This window comes from Ranitomeya variabilis, chromosome 2 (assembly GCF_051348905.1).
Source record: "Ranitomeya variabilis isolate aRanVar5 chromosome 2, aRanVar5.hap1, whole genome shotgun sequence".
Taxonomy (NCBI): domain Eukaryota; kingdom Metazoa; phylum Chordata; class Amphibia; order Anura; family Dendrobatidae; genus Ranitomeya; species Ranitomeya variabilis.
In genome coordinates this window covers 1,065,798,508-1,065,821,335 of record NC_135233.1, presented here as the reverse complement: position 1 = coordinate 1,065,821,335, position 22,828 = coordinate 1,065,798,508, and the positions used below count along the sequence as shown (strand labels likewise).

Sequence of the window (22,828 nt, the reverse complement as noted above, 5' to 3'; positions counted from 1 at the left end):
GCTGAGGGCATCCGTCAGATCACCTAAAAGACCTCCAATGGGGATGTCTCCCTAGCTATACCCAACGCGTTTCCCCCCGTGGGAGTAGCGGGGGTTCATCAGGGGATATAGACCATACAGATAATGAGGGTAGGAGAGCCACTCACCCATACACAATATATACCATTTTCCCTTCTGGGTACCGTAACACGTGGGGCCAGTCTCCACCCACCAGCGCGCAGAGTGCACGTCAATGGACGGCACTGCGTTCCAGCCGGCGTGCATAACGTGCTTCTCATATCAGTGCGAGTCATGTGGGATTCGCCCTAAAGCCATGGCGCATGCGCCACCTGTTCTTTTTCTTTGAGATTACAGCTCCTTTACTTATATCTGGGCATTAAAAGATCATTGGAAAATGCTGTTTGCTGGGTATATATATCCGTGGGGCTAACTTGAATATCGTATGAGCCCCTTCCTGGAGCGGTCTCTTTACTAGCGAATATTTTACATAAATGAGACATTGACATTTTTTATTGCCCATTATTCTATGCATATTTATATTAACCCCTTTACCCCCAAGGGTGGTTTGCACGTTAATGACCGGGCCAATTTTTACAATTTTGACCACTGTCCCTTTATGAGGTTTTAACTCTGGAACGCTTCAACAGATCCCGGTGATTCTGACAGTGTTTCCTCGTGACATATTGTACTTCCTGAAAGTGGTAAAATTTCTTTGATATTACCTGCGTTTATTTGTGAAAAAAATGGAAATTTGGCGAAAATTTTGAAAGTTTTGCAATTTTCCAAATTTGAATTTTTATGCCATTAAATCACAGAGATATGTCACACAAAATAATAAGTAACATTTCCCACATGTCTACTTTACATCAGCACAATTTTGGAACCATAACTTTTTTGTTTTTTGTTAGGGAGTTATAAGGGTTTAAAGTTGACCAGCAATATCTAATTTTTACAACACCATTTTTTTTAGGGACCACATCTCATTTGAAGTCATTTTGAGGGGTCTATATGATAGAAAATAACCAAGTGTGACACCATTCTAAAAACTGCACCCCTCAAGGTGCTCAAAACCACATTCAAGAAGTTTATTAACCCTTCAGGTGTTTTACAGGAATTTTTGGAATGTTTAATTAAAAATGAACATTTAACTTTTTTTCACAAAAAATTTAATTCAGCTCCAATTTGTTTTATTTTACCAAGGGTAACAGGAAAAAATGGACCCCAAACGTTGTTGTACTATTTGTCCTGAGTACGCCGATACCCCATATGGGGGGGTAAACCACTGTTTGGGAACATGGCAGAGCTCGGAAGCGAAGGAGCGCCATTTGACATTTCAATGCAAAATTGACAGGAATTGAGATGGGACGCCATGTTGCGTTTGGAGAGCCCCTGATGTGCCTAAACATTGAAACCCCCCACAAGTGACACCATATTGGAAACTAGACCCCCAAAGTAACTTATCTAGATGTGTTGTGAGAACTTTGAACCCCCAAGTGTTTCACTACAGTTTATAACGCAGAGCTATGAAAATAAAAAAAATCCTTTTTTTTCCCACAAAAATTATTTTTTAGCCCCCAGTTTTGTATTTTTCCAAGGGTAACAGGAGAAATTGGACCCCAAAAGTTGTTGTCCAATGTGTCCTGAGTACGCTGATACCCCATATGTTGGGGTAAACCCCTGTTTGGGCGCACGGGAGAGCTCGGAAGGGAAGGAGCACTGTTTTACTTTTTCAACGCAGAATTGGCTGGAATTGAGATCGGATGCCATGTCGCGTTTGGAGAGCCCCTGATGTGCCTAAACAGTGGAAACCCCCCCAATTATAACTGAAACCCTAATCCAAACATCCCTAACCCTAATCCCAACAGTAACCCTAACCACAGCCCTAACCCTGACACACCCCTAACCCTAATCCCAACCGTAAATATAATCCAAACCCTAACAATAACTTTAGCCCCAACCCTAACCCTAACTTTAACCCAAACCCTAACCCTAACTTTAGCCCCAACCCTAACTGTAGCCTTAACCATAACCCTAACCCTAGGCCTAACCCTTGCCCTAACCCTAACCCTAGCCCTAATGGGAAAATGGAAATAAATACATTTTTTTAATTTTTCGCTAACTAAGGGGGCGATGAAGGGGGATTTGATTAACTTTTATAGCTGTTTTTTTAGCAGATTTTTATGATTGGCAGCCGTCACACACTGAAAGATGCTTTTATTGCAAAAAATATTTTTTGCGTTACCACATTTTGAGAGCTATAATTTTTCCATATTTTGGTTCACAGAGTCATGTGAGGTCTTGTTTTTTGCGGGATGAGTTGACATTTTTATTGTTAACATTTTCGGGCATGTGATATTTTTTGATCGCTTTTTATTCCGATTTTTGTGAGGCAGAATGACCAAAATCCAGCTATTCATGAATTTCTTTTGGGGGAGACGTTTATACCGTTACACGTTTGGTAAAATGGATAAAGCAGTTTTATTCGTCGGGTCAGTACGATTACAGCGATACCTCATTTATATCTTTTTTTATGTTTTGGAGCTTTTATACGATAAAAACTATTTTATATAAAAAATAATTATTTTTGCATCGCTTTATTCTGATGACTATAACTTTCAGATTTTTTCTTTGATGATGCTGTATCGTGGCTCGTTTTTTGCGGGACAAAATGACGCTTTCAGCGGTACCATGGTTATTTATATCCGTCTTTTTGATCGCGTGTTTTTTCACTTATTGTTTGGCGTTATGATAATAAAGCGTTGTTTTTTGCCTTTTTTTACGGTGTTCACTGAAGAGGTTAACTAGTGGGACAGTTTTATAGGTCAGGTCATTACGGATGCGGCGATACTAAATATGTGTACTTTTTTTTTAATTTAGATATATTGTTCCTATAAATACATTTCTATATTTTTTGGGGGAATTTTTTTTTAAATTTTTTTCACACGTGTGAATATTTTTTTTTTTACACTAACATTGCCTGCTCTGAGCAGGCGCTGTGAAGCCACCTCCCTGCAGGACCCGGATGCCGCGGCCATTTTGGATCCAGGCCTGCTGCAGTGAGGAGGTGGTAAGAGACCCTCAGAGCAATGTGATCACATAGTGTTTCTCCGGGGGTCTCAGGGAAGCATGCAGGGAGCCCCCTCCCTGCGCGACGCTTCCCTATACCGCCGGAACACTGCGATTATGTTTGATCACAGTGTGCCGGGGGTTAATGTGCCGGGGCGGTCCGTGACCGTTCCTGGCAAGTGCCGGATGTCAGCTGCGATAGTCAGCTGACACCCGGCTGCGCACCCCCCCGGCATATTTTGTTGTGTTTTTCTATTATTTTTCATTTTTTGGGTAATGAATATATTGGGACACGTTTTTTTGGGGATCATAGGGACTATATAGGGCTATTCGGGTGAGCCGTCGTGGAGTGGGGGCGCCTACCGCTGAAAATTAGGGTGCCAACCTCCGCTGTCAGGTAGGGACCAGTATTAGGGCTCCTGACAGGGTTAGATAGCCCACATCTTTAGTATTCCCTGTGGTGATATATTTGTCAGAATGTCTTAAATTTGGAATAAACAGTTTTTAACTTTATTGATTAAAAGTTACATTTTAGGGATCCTTGAGTTTTTGTTTTTTTGCTGTCTAGGATTCCGTTTTGAATTTGTTTGGCCTTACCTGTCTTCTTCTCGGTAGTAGAAACCACCAAACATTACAAGGGTTAATTAATTAGTCATATGGGATTTTTAACTTCTGAAATTATTTAACATGAAAGCCATGTCTTCCCTGAGCCATGTAGTCTAAAGGTCGGTTATTAGTTGTGATTAGCGCTCTTAGATTTGTCAGACGTCACCAATTCTTGTCCTCACATCACCAGATCATTTTCATTAGGTTTACCCCATGTTAAAAAGGTTTGCCTATGTAAAAAAAAACAACAAAAAAAAAAAACACAAACAAAACCATGATAAAGAATGTTAAAAATAATTCTATGCAGTAGCACCCTAACACCTGAGACTCTTCCAACGCCTTAACAATGGTGCCTTTTGGACAAAGCTATTTTTTTCTTCTTCCATGGTAATTTCTGGAGCCATATTATTTTTGGGCAATATCGCTGTATGAAAGCTGGGTTATTTCTGTATGAGTTGTATCGGTCTTGGCTGCTTTTTGGGGTTCATATAACTACCAAAAGTATTGCGAAAAAGTAAATACATTAACATAGCAGGTGCACAAGCAGGTGCACATAGCAGGTGCACAAGCAGGTGCACATAGCAGGTGCACAAGCAGGTGCACAAGCCTCCACAGCAAAGCATCCAATACTACCAATACTACCAAAAGTATTGCGAAAAAGTAAATACATTAACATAGCAGGTGCACAAGCAGGTGCACAAGCCTCCACAGCAAAACATCCAATACTTTAAAAAACTGTCTAAACTGACATTTTCTGCTATTCATATATTGCACAAATAATTATTTGTGTACTGTACTGTTATGGGGTAGATTTAGTCTTACATTGCATTTTTTGGAGGTTAACTTGTTTCTATTGTACATTTTATCTTCAACTTTATTTTTGCAAGTAGCAAGACAAACTATATATAGGACAATTCTGAATCCACCTGTAGGATCTTTTCTTGGGTGGATCGTGGGGAAATCAATTTATAGGACATAAGCTTAGTTTCTAATTTTGCCATTGAAAATCCAATAATTTTGTTTTCCTTCATCGCATACAGTGCATGGGTTTAAGAGTTTTATAGTATGGATCATGTCACCAGTGATATAAAATGTAAAAAATGGATCTTGTGTAAATTACATAAATTCTCACATTTTACTACTTTAGCACAACAAAAAAAGAAAGCCACTTATCCCCTTCACACCGCAGCCTTTTGTTTCTGAGACCCGTAGCATCTTTTTTCATGATCTGTAGCTGGTTGAGGGTTTGAGCTGATGTTTTTAGTGATGCCATTTTGGTGTGGATACGATCTTTTGATCGTCTGTTAAAGCATATTAATGCAATGTTGTGGTGACAAAAAAAAACCAAAAAAAAAAAAAACAACTAACTGGCGCTTTGACTTTTCTTTTGCTACGCCATTTATTGATTGGATTAATTTTTTAATATATAGGTCGGGTGATTCTGAATGCAACATTACCAATTGTGTATTTTTTTAATGGTTTTATTTTGAATGGGGCGAGTATGGGGGTGATTTGAATTTTTATTTTTAAAAAATTCTCACTTTTCACTTGCTTTAAGCTCTTAACCCCTGGAGTTATTTTCATTTTTGCATGTTTTTTTACTGCTCCCCTTTTTTCCAGAGCCATAACTTTTTTGTTTTTTGGTCAATATGGCCATGAGAAGGCTTGCTTTTTGTGTGACGAGTTGCACTTTTTCCAGTACACAATATGTTAAAACTAACGGTGTCATTCAAAACAAGAAAAAAATTACAAGTGCGGTGAAATCATTATAAATAAAAATTGCATTTTTTTTTTTTACCAATGTTCACGAAATGCCTAAACTGACGTGCCATTATGATTCTCCAGGTCATTACGAGTTCATAAGCTGAAAAAAAACTAGACCTGTTTGGTGTCAACGAACTAGTGATGACCTGGAGAATCATAATGGCACGTCAGTTTAGGCATTTAGTGAACATGGTAAAAAAAAAAAACGTGGGATTGGATTGCACTTTTATTGCAATTCTACTGTACTTGAATTTTTTTATTTCCTTCAGTGCACAATATGGTAAAACCAATGGTGTCGTTCAAAAGTACAACTTGTCCAGCTAAGAACAAGCCCTCACATGGCTATGTTGACTGACAAATAAAAGTAATGGCTCTTGGAAGAATGGGAGTAAAAAAAGTGAAAATGCAAAAAAAAAAAAAAAATACCCCTGGGGATTAAGAGGTTAAAGCAATTGAAAGTTAAAAAAAATAAAATAAATAAATGTTCTAATCACCCGCCACATTCAAATTGAAACAATGAAAAAAAAAAGTACATTTGTCATTGCCACATTCAGAATCTCCCGGTCTATCAATATATAAAAATTAATCCGATCGGTAAACGGCGTAGAGTTCGTATTTTGGTCACCACAACATTGCATTAATGTGCAATAACTGGTGATCAAATGATCGAATCTGCACCAAAATGTTATTAAAAGCATCAGCTTGGCACACAAAAAATAAGCCCTCACCCAGCCCGGAATCCCTTAAAATAGAGACGCTACGGGTATCAGAAAATGGCACAATATATTTATTTTTAACCCCTTTCTGACCTCGGACGGGATAGTACGTCCAGGGTCAGATCCCCTGCTTTGATGCAGGGCTCCGGCAGTGAGCCCGCATCAAAGCCGGGACATGTCAGCTGTTTTGAACAGCTGACATGTGCCCGCAATAGCGGCGGGTGAAATCGCAATTCACCCGATGCTATTAAGTAGTTAAATGCCGCTGTCAAACGCAGACAGCGGCATTTAACCGGCGCTGCCAGCCGGGTGGCCGGACATGATCGCATCGCCGACCCCCGTCACATGATCGGAGGTCGGCGATGCTTCTGAATAGTAACCATAGAGGTCCTTGAGACCTCTATGGTTACTGATCCCAGGCAGCTGTGAGCGCCACCCTGTGGTCGGCGCTCACAGCACACCTGATTTTCTGCTGCATAGCAGCGAACAGCAGATCGCTGCTATGTAGCAGAGGCGATCGTGCTGTGCCTGCTTCTAGCCTCCCATGGAGGCTATAGAAGCATGGCAAAAGTAAAAAAAAAAAAAAAAGTAAAAAGAATGAAAAAAAAAAATATATATAAAAGTTTAAATCACCCCCCTTTCGCCCTATTCAAAATAAATCAAAAAAATAATCAAACCTACACATATTTGGTATCGCCACGTTCAGAATCGCCCAATCAATAAAAAAAAACATTAACCTGATCGCTAAACGGCGTAACGAGAAAAAAATTAAAAACGCCAGAATTACTTTTTTTGGTCGCCGCGACATTGCATTAAAATGCAATAACGGGCGATCAAAAGAACATATCTGCACCAAAATGGTATCATTAAAAACGCCAGCTCGGCACGCAAAAAATAAGACCTCAACCGACCCCAGATCATGAAAAATGCAGACGCTACGAGTATCGGAAAATGGCGCCAATTTTTTTTTTTTTTTTTAGCAAAGTTTGGAATTTTTTTTCACCACTTAGATAAAAAAAATAACCCAGTCATGTTAGGTGTCTATGAACTCGTAATGACCTGGAGAATCATAATGCCAGGTTTTAGCATTTAGTGAACCTAGCAAAAAAGCAAAACAAAAAACAAGTGTGGGACTGCACTTTTTTTGCAATTTCACCGCACTTGGATTTTTTTTTCCTGTTTTCTAGTACACGACATGGTAAAACCAATGATGTTGTTCAAAAGTACAACTCATCACGCGAAAAATAAGCCCTCACATGGCGAAATTGACGGAAAAATAAAAAAGTTATGGCTTTGGGAAGGAGGGGAGCGAAAAATGAACACGGAAAAATGGAAAATCCCAAGGTCATGAAGGGGTTTAATTTGGAGGTTTTTTTCACCACTTAGATACCAAACATGTCCATTTGCTTAACAAAAAACCTACATTGTGCCATTTTCCGATACCCGAAGTGTATCCATTTTTCATGTTTTCGGGCCTGGTGAGGGCTTATTTTTTGATCATCAAAACAGCCGACATGATGCAAGTTAAGTTGTGAGCACAGTGCGAGACACGAGACAGGGAGAGACACGACGTGTGCAGTACATGTACAGTCAATGTCATGAAGGGGTTAAAAGTGGTTGTCCGGTGTAGAATGGCAAGTCTACAGTCATAGACTGGCTATTAGGAGCAGTGCCTGGTGAAAGGACTATAAACATAAGGATGAACGACCTCGGGGAGATCAAAACATCCAACACTGCAGAGACACCATCACATGTTTCTCAACGCAGTGATCCAGAACACTGCTCCCATCCCTAAAGGGAAATGTGCGTTGAGAAACACGTGATGGTGTCTCCACAGTGTTGGATGTTTTGATCTCCCCGAGGTCATTCATCCTCATGTTTATAGTCGTTTCACTAGGCACTGCTCCTAATAGCCAGTTTCCTACTCCACACTGATGAGGGGCAAATACCCCGAAACAGCTGTCTGTGGATGGATACCATGTTTTGGCATAGGTGGTTTTCCTTTATTGGATGCTGCCCTTCCCGTGCTTGTTCCTTCCCGGTGAAAGACCTGGCTATTCATTGCTTGCGTTGAGAAACACATGATGGTGTCTCCTCGGCTTGTCTACATGCATTTGCCCCCATCCCTAAAGGGAAATATGCAGTGTTCTGGATCACTGCGTTGAGAAACACGTGATGGTGTCTCCGCAGTGTTGGATGTTTTGATCTCCCCGAGGTCATTCATCCTTATGAAACCTTCCAGTCAGTCTATGACTGTAAACATATGTCGCAGTGTCGGACTGGGGTGCCAAGGGCCCACCAGTAATATTGACTTTGAGCGGACCCACTTTTCACCTGTATACAAACACGGGTGTTACATACCTGGTAATGTGTTTTTTCATGAGACATGACGGCACCACGAGAGAGGGGATCCGCCCATCAAGGACAGGAAACCTTCAAGATAAAAGGGGCGGCTCCTCTCTCCACATCAGTTTACAGAGTACGAGAGGAACTCCGCTGGTTAGTGTACACATAAATAATACATCCTATACGGTTCTATTCACCGATACCCCAGGGAGTGTATAATACAAATAATGCTAATAATGCACCCAACTAATGACGTGATGAAAAGGGTGGGAATATAAGGGTGCCGTCATGTCTCATGAAAAAACATTACCAGGTATGTAATACCCATGTTTTTCCATCATACATGACGGCACCACGAGAGAGTTAGAGATTTGTATTCTCTTCTAGGGAGGGATCACTGCTTGTAACACTCTTCTCCCAAATGTGAGATCAGAGGTAGCAGATAGGTCTAGCCTATAATGTTTGAAAAATGTAGACGGAGAGGACCAAGTGGCCGCCTTACAGATTTGGTCGATGGTAGCATCTGCTCTCTCCGCCCACGACGTTGCCATGGCCCTCGTGGAATGGGCTTTCAGACCCTGTGGAATAACCCTGCCTGCACTACTATACGCTAGAATAATGGCCTCTCTCACCCATCTAGCTATAGTCTGTTTCGAGGCTTTAAGGCCCTTCCTTGACCCCTGGAACGAAACAAATAAAGCCCTCTGTTTCCTCCAGGATTTTGTCACCTCTAGATACTGCAGGATACATCTCCTAACGTCTAGGCAATGGAGTCTCTCCTCTTTCTTGTTACCAGGATTGGGACAGAAAGAGGGTAGGGTTATATCCTGAGCCCTATGGAATCTCGATACCACTTTGGGGAGATATGCCGGTCGGATCTAATTTTAATACAACCCTATCGTCCATAATTTGTGTGTAAGGGGGGGGGTCAGCTGACAATGCGTGTAAATCCCCCACCATACGGGCCGATGTAAGTGCCACTAACAAAGCTGTTTTTAATGTTAGTATTTTATCTGAGGTTGTATTTAACGGCTCAAAGGGGCTTTCTGTCAAAGCTGTTAACACTAGATTTAGATCCCATGGTGGAGGAGTAGGGGATGGAACAGAGTCAGCTCTACTACAGGCTCGGACAAACCTCACCACCCACCTATTACTTGCCAGGTCACAGTTGAATAGGGCTGCTAAGGCTGAAATGTGTACTTTGAGGGTACTAACAGCTAACCCCAGATCTAAGCCCTTTTGCAGGAACTCCAGTATTGCCACTATCGGGACCTCCCATTCCCGTATTGGCCCTGAGCTGGACAGGAATTTCTTCCATATCCTCCCATAGATCTTGGTCGTTACTGGTTTTCTGCTGCTGAGCAAGGTGGATATTAACCCAGCTGAGAACCCTTCTTTCTCTAGTAACGACCGCTCAAATGCCAGGCTGTCAAATGAAGCCCGGAGTTCTGCGGGTGGTTGAAGGGACCCTGCGTTAGAAGGTCCTGGTCTTCCGGGAGAACCCACGGGTCCGTCACTGACATCACTCTCAGCCAGTAAAACCATGGCCTTTTCGGCCAGAAGGGCGCTATCACAATCACTCTGGCCTTGTCTTCTCTGATCTTCCTCAGAACTGCTGGGATTAGACATATCGGTGGGAAGGCATACAGGAGTCCCGACGTCCATTCTATGCTGAAGGCGTCCACTGCCAACGGCCTGTCTGCTGGGTTCAGGAGCAGAATCTTTGAACTTTTCTGTTGCCTTTTGAGGCAAAGAGGTCTACCCTGGGTTTTCCCCACATGTGCACTATCCGTTGTAAAACGGACTTTTTTAGGGACCATTCTCCTTGCCTCAAGTGGTTCCTGCTTAATAAAAGTCTGCCTTTATGTTGTCCACACCTCGGATATGCAGGGCCGATAATGACAGGAAGTGCCTTTCGGCTAGAGACATGAGTCTTGTGGTTACGTGCATCAGACACCCGGGAGCGGGTGCCTCCCTGGTGGTTCACGTATGCGACCGCTGTTCGGTTGTCCGATAGGACTCTCACATGATGCCCTGCCAAGTGAGGAAGTAACCTCTCTAGCGCCTTTTCTATTGCTAGGAGCTCCCACTCGATTGAGGATAGATCTTTCTCCTCTTGAGCCCAGGGGTCTTGGACCCATAGTGTGTCTGAGTGAGCTCCCCACTCCCCACTCCCATGGCGACTGTTGTGATTACCTTGGAGGCTGTGAATGTCCAGGGAACTCCTCTCGGGGATGACTATCTGTAACCACCGAGAGATTGGAGTACAGAGAGTGGGAGAATGAGCTTCTGCTCTAGCTGCCCCTGAAGTTCCAGGTCGTTCTGCAGCACACACACCATTGCAGTTCTCTTATATGGAACTGGGCCCATTTTACTGCCGGTATGCAGGAGGTTAGGGACCTTAACACCGACATGGCTCTTCTTAAAGTCATTTCCGTTTTTTTTAAAGTGGCCATAATCTTCTGTTTGATTTTTTTCCTCTTTTTCTTCTGGGAGGCGACACTCCTGTGCCACGGAGTCTACCGTTATCCCCAGGAAATTCTGGCCATTGCTGGCTCTAGCTTGGACTTCTTGAGGGTTATTTGCCATCCCAGTGTCTGTAGAGTGTCCATCACTATCCTGACCTGCTCCTGACAGTGAGAAAAGTTCTTCCCCACTATCAGGAAGTCGTCCAAGTAGGGTATTATCAGAGTGTCTTTTTCCCTGAGATGTGCCGTGACCTCTGCTATCAGCTTTGGGATAGCAACAGCCCCACGGGTATTCACAAAGGGCAGAGCCCTGTATTGAAAGTGACGCAACTGGGACCCCATCTGGACAGCCACTCTGAGAAACCGACGATCTTGTTGTCTGATCGGGACGTGATAATAAGCGTCCTTGAGGTCGAGGACGGACATGTAACACTGGGGATAGAGAAGTTTCACTGCTGATTTTATGGTCTCCAACTTGAACGATGGTATTACAAGAAATTTGTTGAGGCCTTTTAAATTTATTATTGTCCTCCAAGAGTTGTCTGGTTTTTTTTTTTGAGAAAAAGAGGGGAATAAAATCCTTCCCTCCTTTCCTCTATAGGAACTTCTTCCAAGACGTTCTTGTCTAGGAGTGATGTTACTTCCCCCTCTAGACTGTTTTGTTTTTCCTGGGAGGACTGTACCGGGGTTTGCATATATCTTCATGGAGGCCAATGGTGGAATTTTAGCTTTAGGCCTGATCCTACGATCTGCCGGATCCATATGCTGGATGAGATCCTCTCCCAGGCTGGAAGGAAGTGAGAGAGCCTCCCTCCCACCTGAGAAGGAACGTCACTGGGAGGGTTTTTTGGTGTCTCTGGGGGACTTGCCAAAATAGAAGCCCTTTCCTCCCCTGGGTCGCTTGTCCAGGTTGCTCCTGTCTCGGTCTCTGTACTGCTGCCTTCGGAATTTTTGGCCTCTCCGAAAGGAGCGACGAAAGGGCTGAAATGACTGTTTTGGAAAGTTCTTCTTTTTATCCCCGGCTTTCTCCAATACCTCGTCTAATGCCGGTCCGAAAAGGAAGTTCCCCTCACAAGGCAAAGAGAAGAGCTTCATCTTCGCCTGAGTATCTCCCGGCCAGCATTTAAGCCATACGGCACGGCGTCCTGTGTTGGCTAACACTGCCGATTTTGCTGCCAGCCTAGCCGAGTCCGCTGATGCTTCAGCTAGAAACACAGCTGCTGCTCTCATGGTTGGTATTGATTCTAGAATAGCTTCCCTGGGAACTTTTTGCTCTACCTGTTCCTCCAGGTTGTCTATCCAGACTTTTAAGGATCTGGCTACACAAGTGGCCGCGATAGCTGGCCTTAGTGCACCTGCCGAGACTTCCCATGCCGTCTTTAGGGAACTATCCACCTTCCTGTCCAGAGGCTCTTTTAGAGAACCTAGGTCCTCGAATGGCAGGGAGGATTTCCTGGCAACTTTTGAGACTGCCACATCAATCTTTGGGGCTTTATCCCAAGATGAGGACGCCTCTTCCTCAAACGGATACCTTCTCTTTAGGGAGGTGGTTATTTGGGACCTCTTTTCCGGTTTTTGCCATTCCCTTTTAATCAGTTCTTGTAATTGTTCATTAATAGGGAATGACCTCCGTTTTCTCTTCTGTAGGCCACTGAACATAAGTTCCTGGGCTGTCTTTTTTGCCTTCTCATCTACCAGCCCCATGGTAGAACGGACAGCTTTTATAAGCCTGTCCGTAGCCTCTGCTGGAAATGTATCCTCCTCCTCTGAGCTACTATCTGAGTAGTGAGCTGTATCCGAGTCCCCCTCTGACTCTGAGGAATCCCTCTGGGATGCTACGGAGGGGCTGGATCTGTCCCTGGATCTGGCATCTGTGTAGGCTTTCTGCCATGCTTTAACGGACTTAGAGACCTCGGACTGGATCAGAGATCTTAGGCTGTCCGTAAAGGAGGGTGTTTCCTCTGCCACTGTCCTATTGATACACTCCTGACACAGTCTTTTATCCCAAGATGTCTTTAAAGGCTTTTTACATAAGGGACACTCCTTATTTTTAGTTTTTCCCTTATATTTTTTGGGGACCTCCTATACTCCACCCCGCAATGTATGTAAGAAAAGAGGGGAGAGATGGAGATAAGAGAAGAGAAAAGAACTGACATTAGCGTGCTGGACTTTCTCGCAGTTCACTCACCACTCGGACGCATTCAAAGTACGGGTACCGGATCCGGAGGTTGGCTGGTTTTCTCAGTGTCTTCCAATGAGACTAGGGACCCCTCCTTGGTATGGCGATCCGTCCATACGCTGTCCGAGCGGCTTCTGCTGCTGCCACGGTGGTTCTGGCTCTTTTCGCTTGAGCGAGACCGCCTCTCCTGTACCTCTTGCTGTGGCATCAAATGCTCTGGTGAAAAGCTCTCCATTATACACACCACCACGCAACAAGAGTAGTCACCTTCAACCTGGCCTGGTTTTAGTGACACAGGGCAGCACTTCTGGCTCGTTTAAATAGGTTCACTTTTTTTTTTTTTTAATGAATCACCTGGTTGATCCTGCCATTTCTGGCCGCTTCACTAGTCAGGTGCATATGCGCACCTGTCATGAATGAATTACCTGGCTGATTGTGCCTGCACCACTTCCGGTGCTTATAGATGCCATCAATCACCTGGTTGATCCTGCCTCTGCCGCCGCCAGCGCAACGCCTGCGCTGTATAATTACGACAGAGCGCGCACCCGGCAACCACTTCCGGTGCGCGCTATCAGATCCACCATTCACCTGTTTGATCCTGCCTTCCCGGCCGCCCAGCGCGACGCATGCGCAGTGAAATGATACCTGAGCGCGCACCCGGCAACCACTTCCGGTGCGCGCTCTCTCCAGGCCGCCCCTGTGCAGATTGTCGGAGCGCCGGCCTCTTCCTCTGGTCCCCGCTCGATCCCGGGTCCAGAGCCGGCGATGTGAATCCCTGCTTCCAGCATCGCCGCATATACACGCCCCTTCACTTCCGGTCGTGCGGTAAAGTGCCGAGGAGGGCGCGTGCACAGCCTTACCCTCACCCCTGCAGCTCCACAATAGAGTCCACAGCCGGCAGTCTTACATCCCGAAATGCTGCTCCCATACTTTTGTTCCAGGAGAAGAAACACCATGCTGTTCTTGCAGGTACCATCCGTCTTTGGGGAATGGGGAGGGCTTGCTGTGTGCTCAACAGGGAGTATCCCATACACCGAGGAGCCCTAAAATGCCCGGGCACCGATGTGCTACACAGGCTGCATGGCCACCATAAGTCAACAGGGAGGGGACACATACCGTGGCCTCCGAGGACTTAACAGCAGGTAGAATTCTTTTGCGGGTACAGGGAGGTTACACCGTCGTGGCTTCCGAGGCCCAGTATTCACCCGGGCATTCGCCTCACGGGCTGTGGCCATGCTTCGCTCAGGGGGGCATGGTATACATTGACCCCCGAGGCGACTACGGGTACCTGCTGACGGGTGCAGCAGACCAGCGCCTGCCCAAATCCACCCGACCCAGATCTGTCTTCATCAGAAGTCTTCCATCTTGAGGGTTCCCCGTCAAGGACAAGAAACCAACTGATGTGGAGAGAGGAGCCGCCCCTTTTATCTTGAAGTTTTCCTGTCCTTGATGGGCGGATCCCCTCTCTCGTGGTGCCGTCATGTATGATGGAAAATTATTACTTTACCCTCGTCCACAAATTTACCTCCATCTCTATATAATAAACTGGGCAGTGTGGTTAATTAATGATAAGATGCTGTTTTTTTCTATCCAGAGTGAATCAAGTGAATTATGGCACATAATGCCCATGCAGTGGGATTGGGGGGGCCCAGATCTGCACAGGGGCCCGCTGGGGGATTCCCCTGAAATCCTATGGGCCAGTCCGAGCCAGCTTCTAGTACACACACACACACTATAAGCTGCAAGGATTTGCCAGTGTCTCCACAGTCAAATACGCAGATTCCTGGCCAGAACCAGGCTAGTAGATGCGGTGTCGCACAAGGCCATGCCCACTACGTGGATTCTGCCATGGAGTATGATTACCACATACTTGGCAGCCATTCCCAGTTGGAACAGTCAATTTCTTGCAGCGCACAGTCTACAGTCACACAGCAACTGTAGACTTATTATAGACCACATAATCCCTTTTAGAAAAATATTTTTGTTCTGGCTCTCAGAACCAGATCCAAATAGTCCATAGAGCGGTAAGAGGACTTCATTTAATTTTTGCATTATTTTTGGCAGCATTTGTGGTGTGGAATAAAATGGTTACACTTTTCTAGATTGCATATTTGATTATCTATAATAGCAGCCCATCAGTAAGTGATCATACTGCAGGGATACCAATGAGCCAAAAGGGAAAGAAATAGGTTGCAATCTTTCAAATCCGATCCATCCATCATGGAGCAATAAATTACCTGATCTCTTGAGGGGTTAAAGACAAAACTTTGGAGTAGTATTCATTTTCCACAAAGTATTTTCTTTGATATTTTAATTAATTTTGCTCTTAATTAAGGAAACACTGTGGCCCTTAAGCTGATGAAGAAGACACAAAGTATGAATATTTCCTCCATGAGCTGTGTGTGTCCATCCACCTATCAAGTCATGAAGGAATCATCTCCACCCACCCCATCTTTGTGGACTCGGATGACTTCTATGTCCTGACCCAGGATTTGGCCCCTGCAGGAACACTTCACTCTCTAATAGAACCCGGTGTAAGTATTTAGGAAACACTAAATGTTTAATATTGGTGATGAGCGAATATACTCGTTACTTGAGATTTCTCGAGCATGCTCAGGCGTCCTCAGAGTTTTTTTTAGCGCTCGGAGATTTAGTTTTTCTTGCAGCAGCTGAATGATTTACATCTTAGCCAGCTTGACTACATGTGGGGATTCCGTAGCAACCAGGCAACCCCCACATGTACTTATGCTGGCTAACAGTTGTAAATCATTCAGCTGCGGCAAGAAAAACAATCTCCGAGCATTAAAAAATACTCGAAGGACACCCGAGCATGCTCGAGAAGTCTCGAGCAATGAGAATATTTACTCATCACTATTTAATGTTTAACTATCGTATTTTTCAGACTATAAAAACGCACATAGGTTTTACAGGAGGAAATTAGTACAGAACTTACCTTTATTTTGCTTCAATGTTTTCTCATATCCCCTACCCTCGTATATTTATCTCCCCAATCCATGGTTCCCTCATCCCAATCCTAGTATGAATGCCCCATCAGAAAAACATTTAAAAAAAAAAAACATACTTATTGTCCCTGCGCTTCATAGCAGTGTCATGTTCGATACCAGCAGCTAATTTATGCTTCTAAGCAGCTCATGGCAGTGATGTCATGTGCTGCCTAGAAGCAGAGGACAGCTGCCGGAATATTCACTACTCCCCACACCAGGATTATAGGCGTGTGGAGCAGTGAATATTAATCTCCTTTAATAGCAGGCACAGTCACCTCAGCTGCCGGGTGATCACATGAGCCTGTTACCAAAGGGAATATTCACTGGTCTACAGTCCCATGGGCAAGAAGAGCAGTGAATATTCATTCTCTATCATAGCGGGCACACATGGTCCTCCAGCATCTGCATGAAGCCAGTGGATGCGGATAGTAAAGAATTTAATATTCACTGCTCTCCACTCCCATCTGTGTAGAAAGCAGTAAATATTCATTTCTCTTTAGCAGCGGGTACAGAAGTTAGTGCAGCAGCCAGCTCCTGCCTCCTGTGACCCGCCGATCCCTCATTCAGACTAAGACATCTCTCCCCATTTTCCTCAACATACTTTGGGGAAAAAAGGGGGCCTCTTATAGTCCGAAAAAATACAGTAGATACAACTCTGGATGTTTGTTTAACACATTTAAAAAAAATTTAAACTGATGTATACTAGTAAAGTGTGTTTATCAACCTGTGGCTCACTGGTCTCGTGCCAAAAGGGGGCAAGTAAGGAGTTTTTGCAATTAGTTTTAGTGGTTTTATGTAGTCTAGAAAGTCAGATTAGAAGTTGATATCCTAGATTTAAGTACCCATTAAGGTTTTTCTTTATATCACCTGTTTGCTGAGCTCTCCATGCTTGTGTTGCGACAATGACAGCCCTGACATACAGATGCGGCACTGCCGGCGTGCTCCATGTATCCAGGTTCCCTCTGCAGCTTGTTGGGTAAGCGCTATAGCTTGCTGAATAAGCAGGGACCATAACAAATTTGCTTAACTCTACTAATGATCACTAACTCTATTGGACAGATCTGTAGTCACTAGTGTTAAGCATTCCGATACCGCATGTATCGGGTATCGGCCGATATTTGCTGTATCGGAATTCCGATACCGAGTTCCGATATTTTTGCGATATCGGAAATCGGAAGTTCCCAGTGTATGGTTCCCAGGGTCTGGAGGAGAGGAGACTCTCCTTCAGGCCCTGGGATCCATATTCATGTAAAAAATAAAGAATTAAAATAAAAAATATGGATATACTCACCCCTCCGGCGGCCCCTGGACCTTACCGATGTAACCGGCAGCCTCCGTTCCTAAGAATGAGGAGTTTAGGACCTTCGATGACGTTGCGGCTTGTGATTGGTCGCGTGAGCGGTCACATGAGCGGTCATGCGACCAATCACAAGCCGCGACGTCATCGAAGGTCCTAAACTCCTCATTCTTAGGAACGGAGGCTGCCGGTTACATCGGTAAGGTCCAGGGGCCGCCGGAGGGGTGAGTATATCCATATTTTTTATTTGAATTCTTTATTTTTTACATGAATATGGATCCCAGGGCCTGAAGGAGAGTTTCCTCTCCTTCAGACCCTGGGAACCATCCAGGATAGCTTCCGATACTTGTGTCCCATTGACTTGTATTGGTATCGGGTATCGGCGATATCCGATATTTTTCAGATATCGGCCGATACCTTCCGATACTTGAAAGTATCGGTATCGGATAGTATCGCTCAACACTAGTAGTCACAAGATGGAAAAGGTGAGGGACCAGTGGTGCCAGAAACTATAATACAGGGCCAACAATTAAATACAATCAAGGAAGTAAAGAAGTTTCTGGTACATCGAACAGGTAAAAGTCGAAAGTTTAATTTGAACATGGCTAAAATAAAACTAACATGACAACCTGACGCATTAAATGTCAAAGGGTTAACTTTTGTGCCAGAGATGCGTCAGGTTGTTTTTATTTTAGCCATGGTTAAGTAGGTTGAATTAAGACCTAGGTCCATCAACCGCCACCTTTCTCCACCAATTGTACATTTCGTCATGCCATGTTCAAATAAAATTTGATTTTACCTGGTCTGTGTGCCAGAAACATTTCCTTCCTCCATTTGCTTGTGTGCTCCAGCAGGATCGGCACCCACCAGCTCTATGCCAGTTATCGAATGCTCGTGTTGAGACTACCTGTTCCTCTTCACTGCCCCTATAAGCATTTTACTACACACAGGAAACATTATTTATGGTCTTGAAATTAATGGAAAAGATGGGAGATAAAATAAGTGGTAATTTAAGATCATTCAATATCTGTTCACTTAAAATATGTATGGTTTCCTTTACTTTTCCAGGTTGGAATTCCAGAAGCGATGGTGAAGTGTTGTGCACTACAGTTGACCAAAGCATTGGGATACATGCACGATCAAGCACTGGTGCATAGAGACATTAAACCAGACAATGTGCTACTCATGGACAAAGACTGCTTCCATGTCAAACAAAGTGATTTTGGTTTAACACAAGCCATCGGTACCCTCGTACCATCAATGTCACCCTTGATTCCCTTCATGTCCCCTGAGCGTTGTCAGTTGCGATGCCATGAAGCTCTAGTCCTAAGCCCCACCATTGACACCTGGGCCTTTGGCGTACTGCTTTTCGTCTTTTCCTGGATATTTTCCATGGGAAAGAGCAACAGAAGATGATCCTCTCTTCCAAGACTTTATCCACTGGCAACGGTTTCAAAGCTACATTTCACCTCTAGGACGCTGGACCAAATTTTCTGCCAGTGCTCAACAATTATTTCACGCCCTGTTCACTGAAGACCCCACCACCAGGAGTCCAGTAAACGTAGTCCTCAACTACCTTCACTTTCCATGGGGAGAAGACTACGTGCCTGAACATTCTCAAGAGATTGTTGTGGACAACAATTAAATGGATAATTTGAGACTGAATTAATAGTCATTGAAGGAGAAGATCACTACATTGTGGTGGAGAACCGAGGGGACATTGAGTGTATCATCATAGGCGATGCATCAGTGGAAGCAATTTCTATGCCCAGTGATACACTGCTGATTTTGTCAGAAAACGCCAACCTTGACTTGGAATCTGAAGAGGAGACAGTTTAGCTCTTGCAATGTACAAATGTGGCGAGTAGTGATGAGCGAACGTGCCCTGATAATGAGTTAACAGAGTGCAGTTGTGTGCTGACAAAGTATCCTCAGCATCCTCTAATACTATCCCTGCAGGCACGGTGACTCAAATATAGTATTATAGAATGCCAAGTGTAGAGCTCACAATCTTGCTTGTTGCTTACTATCAATTTGTATTTTACCAAGGGTATATATGCACTTTGCCTGGTTTTAAAAGCCCATGGAGGAGATGTGAGCAGGTTTTAGTATCTTACAGTCCAGCACAGAAACTGAATTGTAGGGAGAAGTCATTAGAGGAACATGAACCAATTAATGTGAATAACCTCTACCCTTCATTAAATTACCAGTTTTATAAGGAGAAATGTTGGTAACTATGATAGTCTGCAGATCTCAAACTGAACCAAAAGTTTGACAGATAAGCAAGCGCCGTTTAGTTTCTAGAATAAGAATCCAACAAACCAGGGGTTGTGTTTTTTTGTGAAATTGGTTAAACTATGCTTCAATTACATTTCTTTTTGTATTATTTATATTGGTTTTATGGACTTCTTGCCTTACAATGATCTACTATATTAGGTCGATTTGTTTTAGTCTTGAATTTATTTTTTTTAATTTTTACTTTCAATATTACTCCAGAGGAAAACTTAGGCTGCATCCTAATAGGTTTTTAAAGAATTTTAATTTATCTCTGATCCAAGCACCAGACTCACCAATCTGACAGTTTAGCCTTTCTCAGTTAACTCGTATATTTTTTTGAGCTTTGAGGTGCTGTTCATATAGATACCATTTTTTTGTATTTTCAAAGATACTTCATTGTATTATTGTTGAGGAGTTTTCTCAAGGGCTTGGCTTTATTATTATCCATGTGGTACTGTGTTCAGGTCACATGTGTGACAGTTTTAAAATGTTTTTAATGTGTTATGTGGGTTTCTTGTGTTGAATAAAGATTTGAATTTTTATATCCGATTCAATGCCTCAAGTGATCCTTTTTGTTATCTATTCCTTGTTGGGTTTTTTTTTTCATGTATTTGCAGTATAGATCAGGTAGGCTCCCTGTATTTCTGTGGTGCCCCCTCTCATATATCTGAATGGTATGAAACGGATTACAACATAACAATTACACCTTACTACATTGGGCCAATATTATGGAGAATGAAAAATTCCAAGGGGACTGCAGTCAAATATACGCCCAAATTTGTTTGCTGGAAATTCCTTTTGCACACTAATTCCATGATCTCAAATAAATATGCTATGGATGTAATATTACTAAATATTTAATTTTTGCAGTCGGAGATAAGCTTCAAGAAGGCATTGGGGAGCTAGAAATAAAAATTTAATTGTATTTAAAAATAGAGAATTGGACTTTGTTCAAAGAAAAAATTCAAGCCAATGTTAAATTATGCAGTGATCTGGAGGATACAAAGTGCAGTAGGGATAAGATTTTGAGAAAGGACATGTATACACCTGGCAAAACCCATATGGAAGAAATGAGGTTATGTGATTGATAAGACGGACGGAAAAAGTGAGAAATAGGATTCCCGTTAATATTGATTTTATTTATTATAGACAAGACGGACACAATGAAATAACATGTTAACGAAAAAGGAGAGGAAGCAGGCGTCACTTCCGGCAACAGAAGAGGCAAGCTAGAGAAAAACAGATAACCACAGAAGAATAATTAATATATCAGAAAAGGTACTTAATGACTCAAATATCTGTATTCAGTAAAGGTTTATCTTTTTGTCCTTGTACCCATATTGATTGGTTTGAATTGCAAATTGACTGATATTTTTTTTTAGGTTAATTAAGACCAAGGAATGGTTTCATGGTACTAAAACTATTGAAAAGGTTAGGACAAGTGAATATGATTTGTCTAGGGTAGGGTTAAGAACTGAGTAACTTTATCCCCTCTAACTCAGCAGTGATAGATTCATTTATGAAGGCCGTTAGACAAGATGTAGAATTGTTGAAAAATAATACCATAAACCATTAACACCCTAACATCACTAAAAGTTAACATGTGGCAGTAAATGAACTTGTCCATGATGAAAACATCATTGTGAAACCCGCCAATAAGGGGGGGTGCTGTAGTCATGGACAAGGTCAAATAACTTTCTGAAATTAACAGACAACTGGAGGATAGGTTTATCTATCACAAGTTAGATGGAGACCCGAAGTTTCGGATCATGAAAATAATTGAAACTTGTTTACAGGAAGCATTGTTTTTGCCAATTATAGACCAATTATAGACCAAGAACTTTTTGATTACTTGTTGGTAGAAACACTTATGAACTTTGGAAGTAAATATAATACCATTGTCCTAAGTGTTTAGAAAATCAACCAGGACGCCCGATTTCTCATGTACAGCACCATGGAATTAATGGTGCTATATAAATAAATAATAATAATAATAATAATAATAATAATACTGTCCGGGTTGGGTTCAGTGTTTGGTCAAATGGGAACATTCCTTGATAAAATATTGAACCTAATGCAAAGAATGTAAAGTCATACATAGGATACTAACAATTTTTTAATTAAATTTGGAGGGGTACATTTAGATGGGGAGGTAATCAGCCTCATTTGATGTGGTTTCCCTGTATGCTTCATAGAACATGTTTAAGACGTGGAAGCATTAAAGAGGAAATTAGAATTGGGAAGTTTATCAGTAGAAATTAAGGAGCTCATTATAAAAATGTTAAATATAATTTTGAGCTACAATTATTGCCTTTTTAGGGATTGTTACTATGAGCAACGGCGTGGCACCGCCATGGGGGCAAACATGACTCCGGCGTATGCCAATTTGGTCATAAATGACCTGGAGGAGGACCACATCTGTGTATCCCACCACTTCCGACATGTATTTGTGTGGTGGAGGTACATAGACAATGTCTTCCTCTTGTGGACAGGCACCCAAGAGGAACTAGAGCAGTTCCATAAATATCTAAATGAAATAGATGAAACTATCAAATTCACTTTGATAATATCAAAAACATAAATGCAATTCCTAGATGTCTTGATTGAACAAAAGGATGGGAGAAACTACAACAATATTTGTAAAAGAAACACATAGAAATTAACTTTTGTTGTATAGTAGTCAATATCCACAAAGCATGGTAAGGTCAATAATACCATTAAGTAAATTTTTGCGGATATGCCAAAAGTTTAAGCATAGAGGGTATCCTGTTGTGAATCCGCTTTTGGGCTCCCCTGGTGGTTGCTGGTGGTACTGGTGACTTGTGTGTCTTTGCTGTCTCAGTTCACCTGCTCCCATCAGTGTTTGGGAGTTTCCTATTTAGCCTTGCTCTCCAGTCATTTCCTTGCCGGTCATCATTGTAACCAGAGCCTTCGGTTGCATGTTCCTGCTACTAGTCTGCTGATCAGCTAAGTGGACTTTGTCCTTTTGTTTTGTATCTTTTGTCCAGTTTGCAGTTTTGTTATTCTCTGTAGCTGGAAGCTCTTGTGGGCTGAAATTGCCACTCCTGTGTCATGAGTTGACACAGGAGTCTTAAAGTAATTTC

General features: G+C 42.9%; 1 protein-coding gene and 1 pseudogene across 1 annotated transcript in view; one reads left to right on the top strand and one right to left on the bottom strand.

The window, feature by feature from the left end:
* EVA1A (eva-1 homolog A, regulator of programmed cell death) overlaps positions 1-22,828 on the bottom strand; it is a 519,112-nt gene that overhangs the window by 242,921 nt on the left and 253,363 nt on the right. The gene's annotated exons all lie outside the window — the stretch shown is intronic.
* LOC143809010 (serine/threonine-protein kinase SBK1-like) lies at positions 11,953-19,092 on the top strand (annotated as a pseudogene).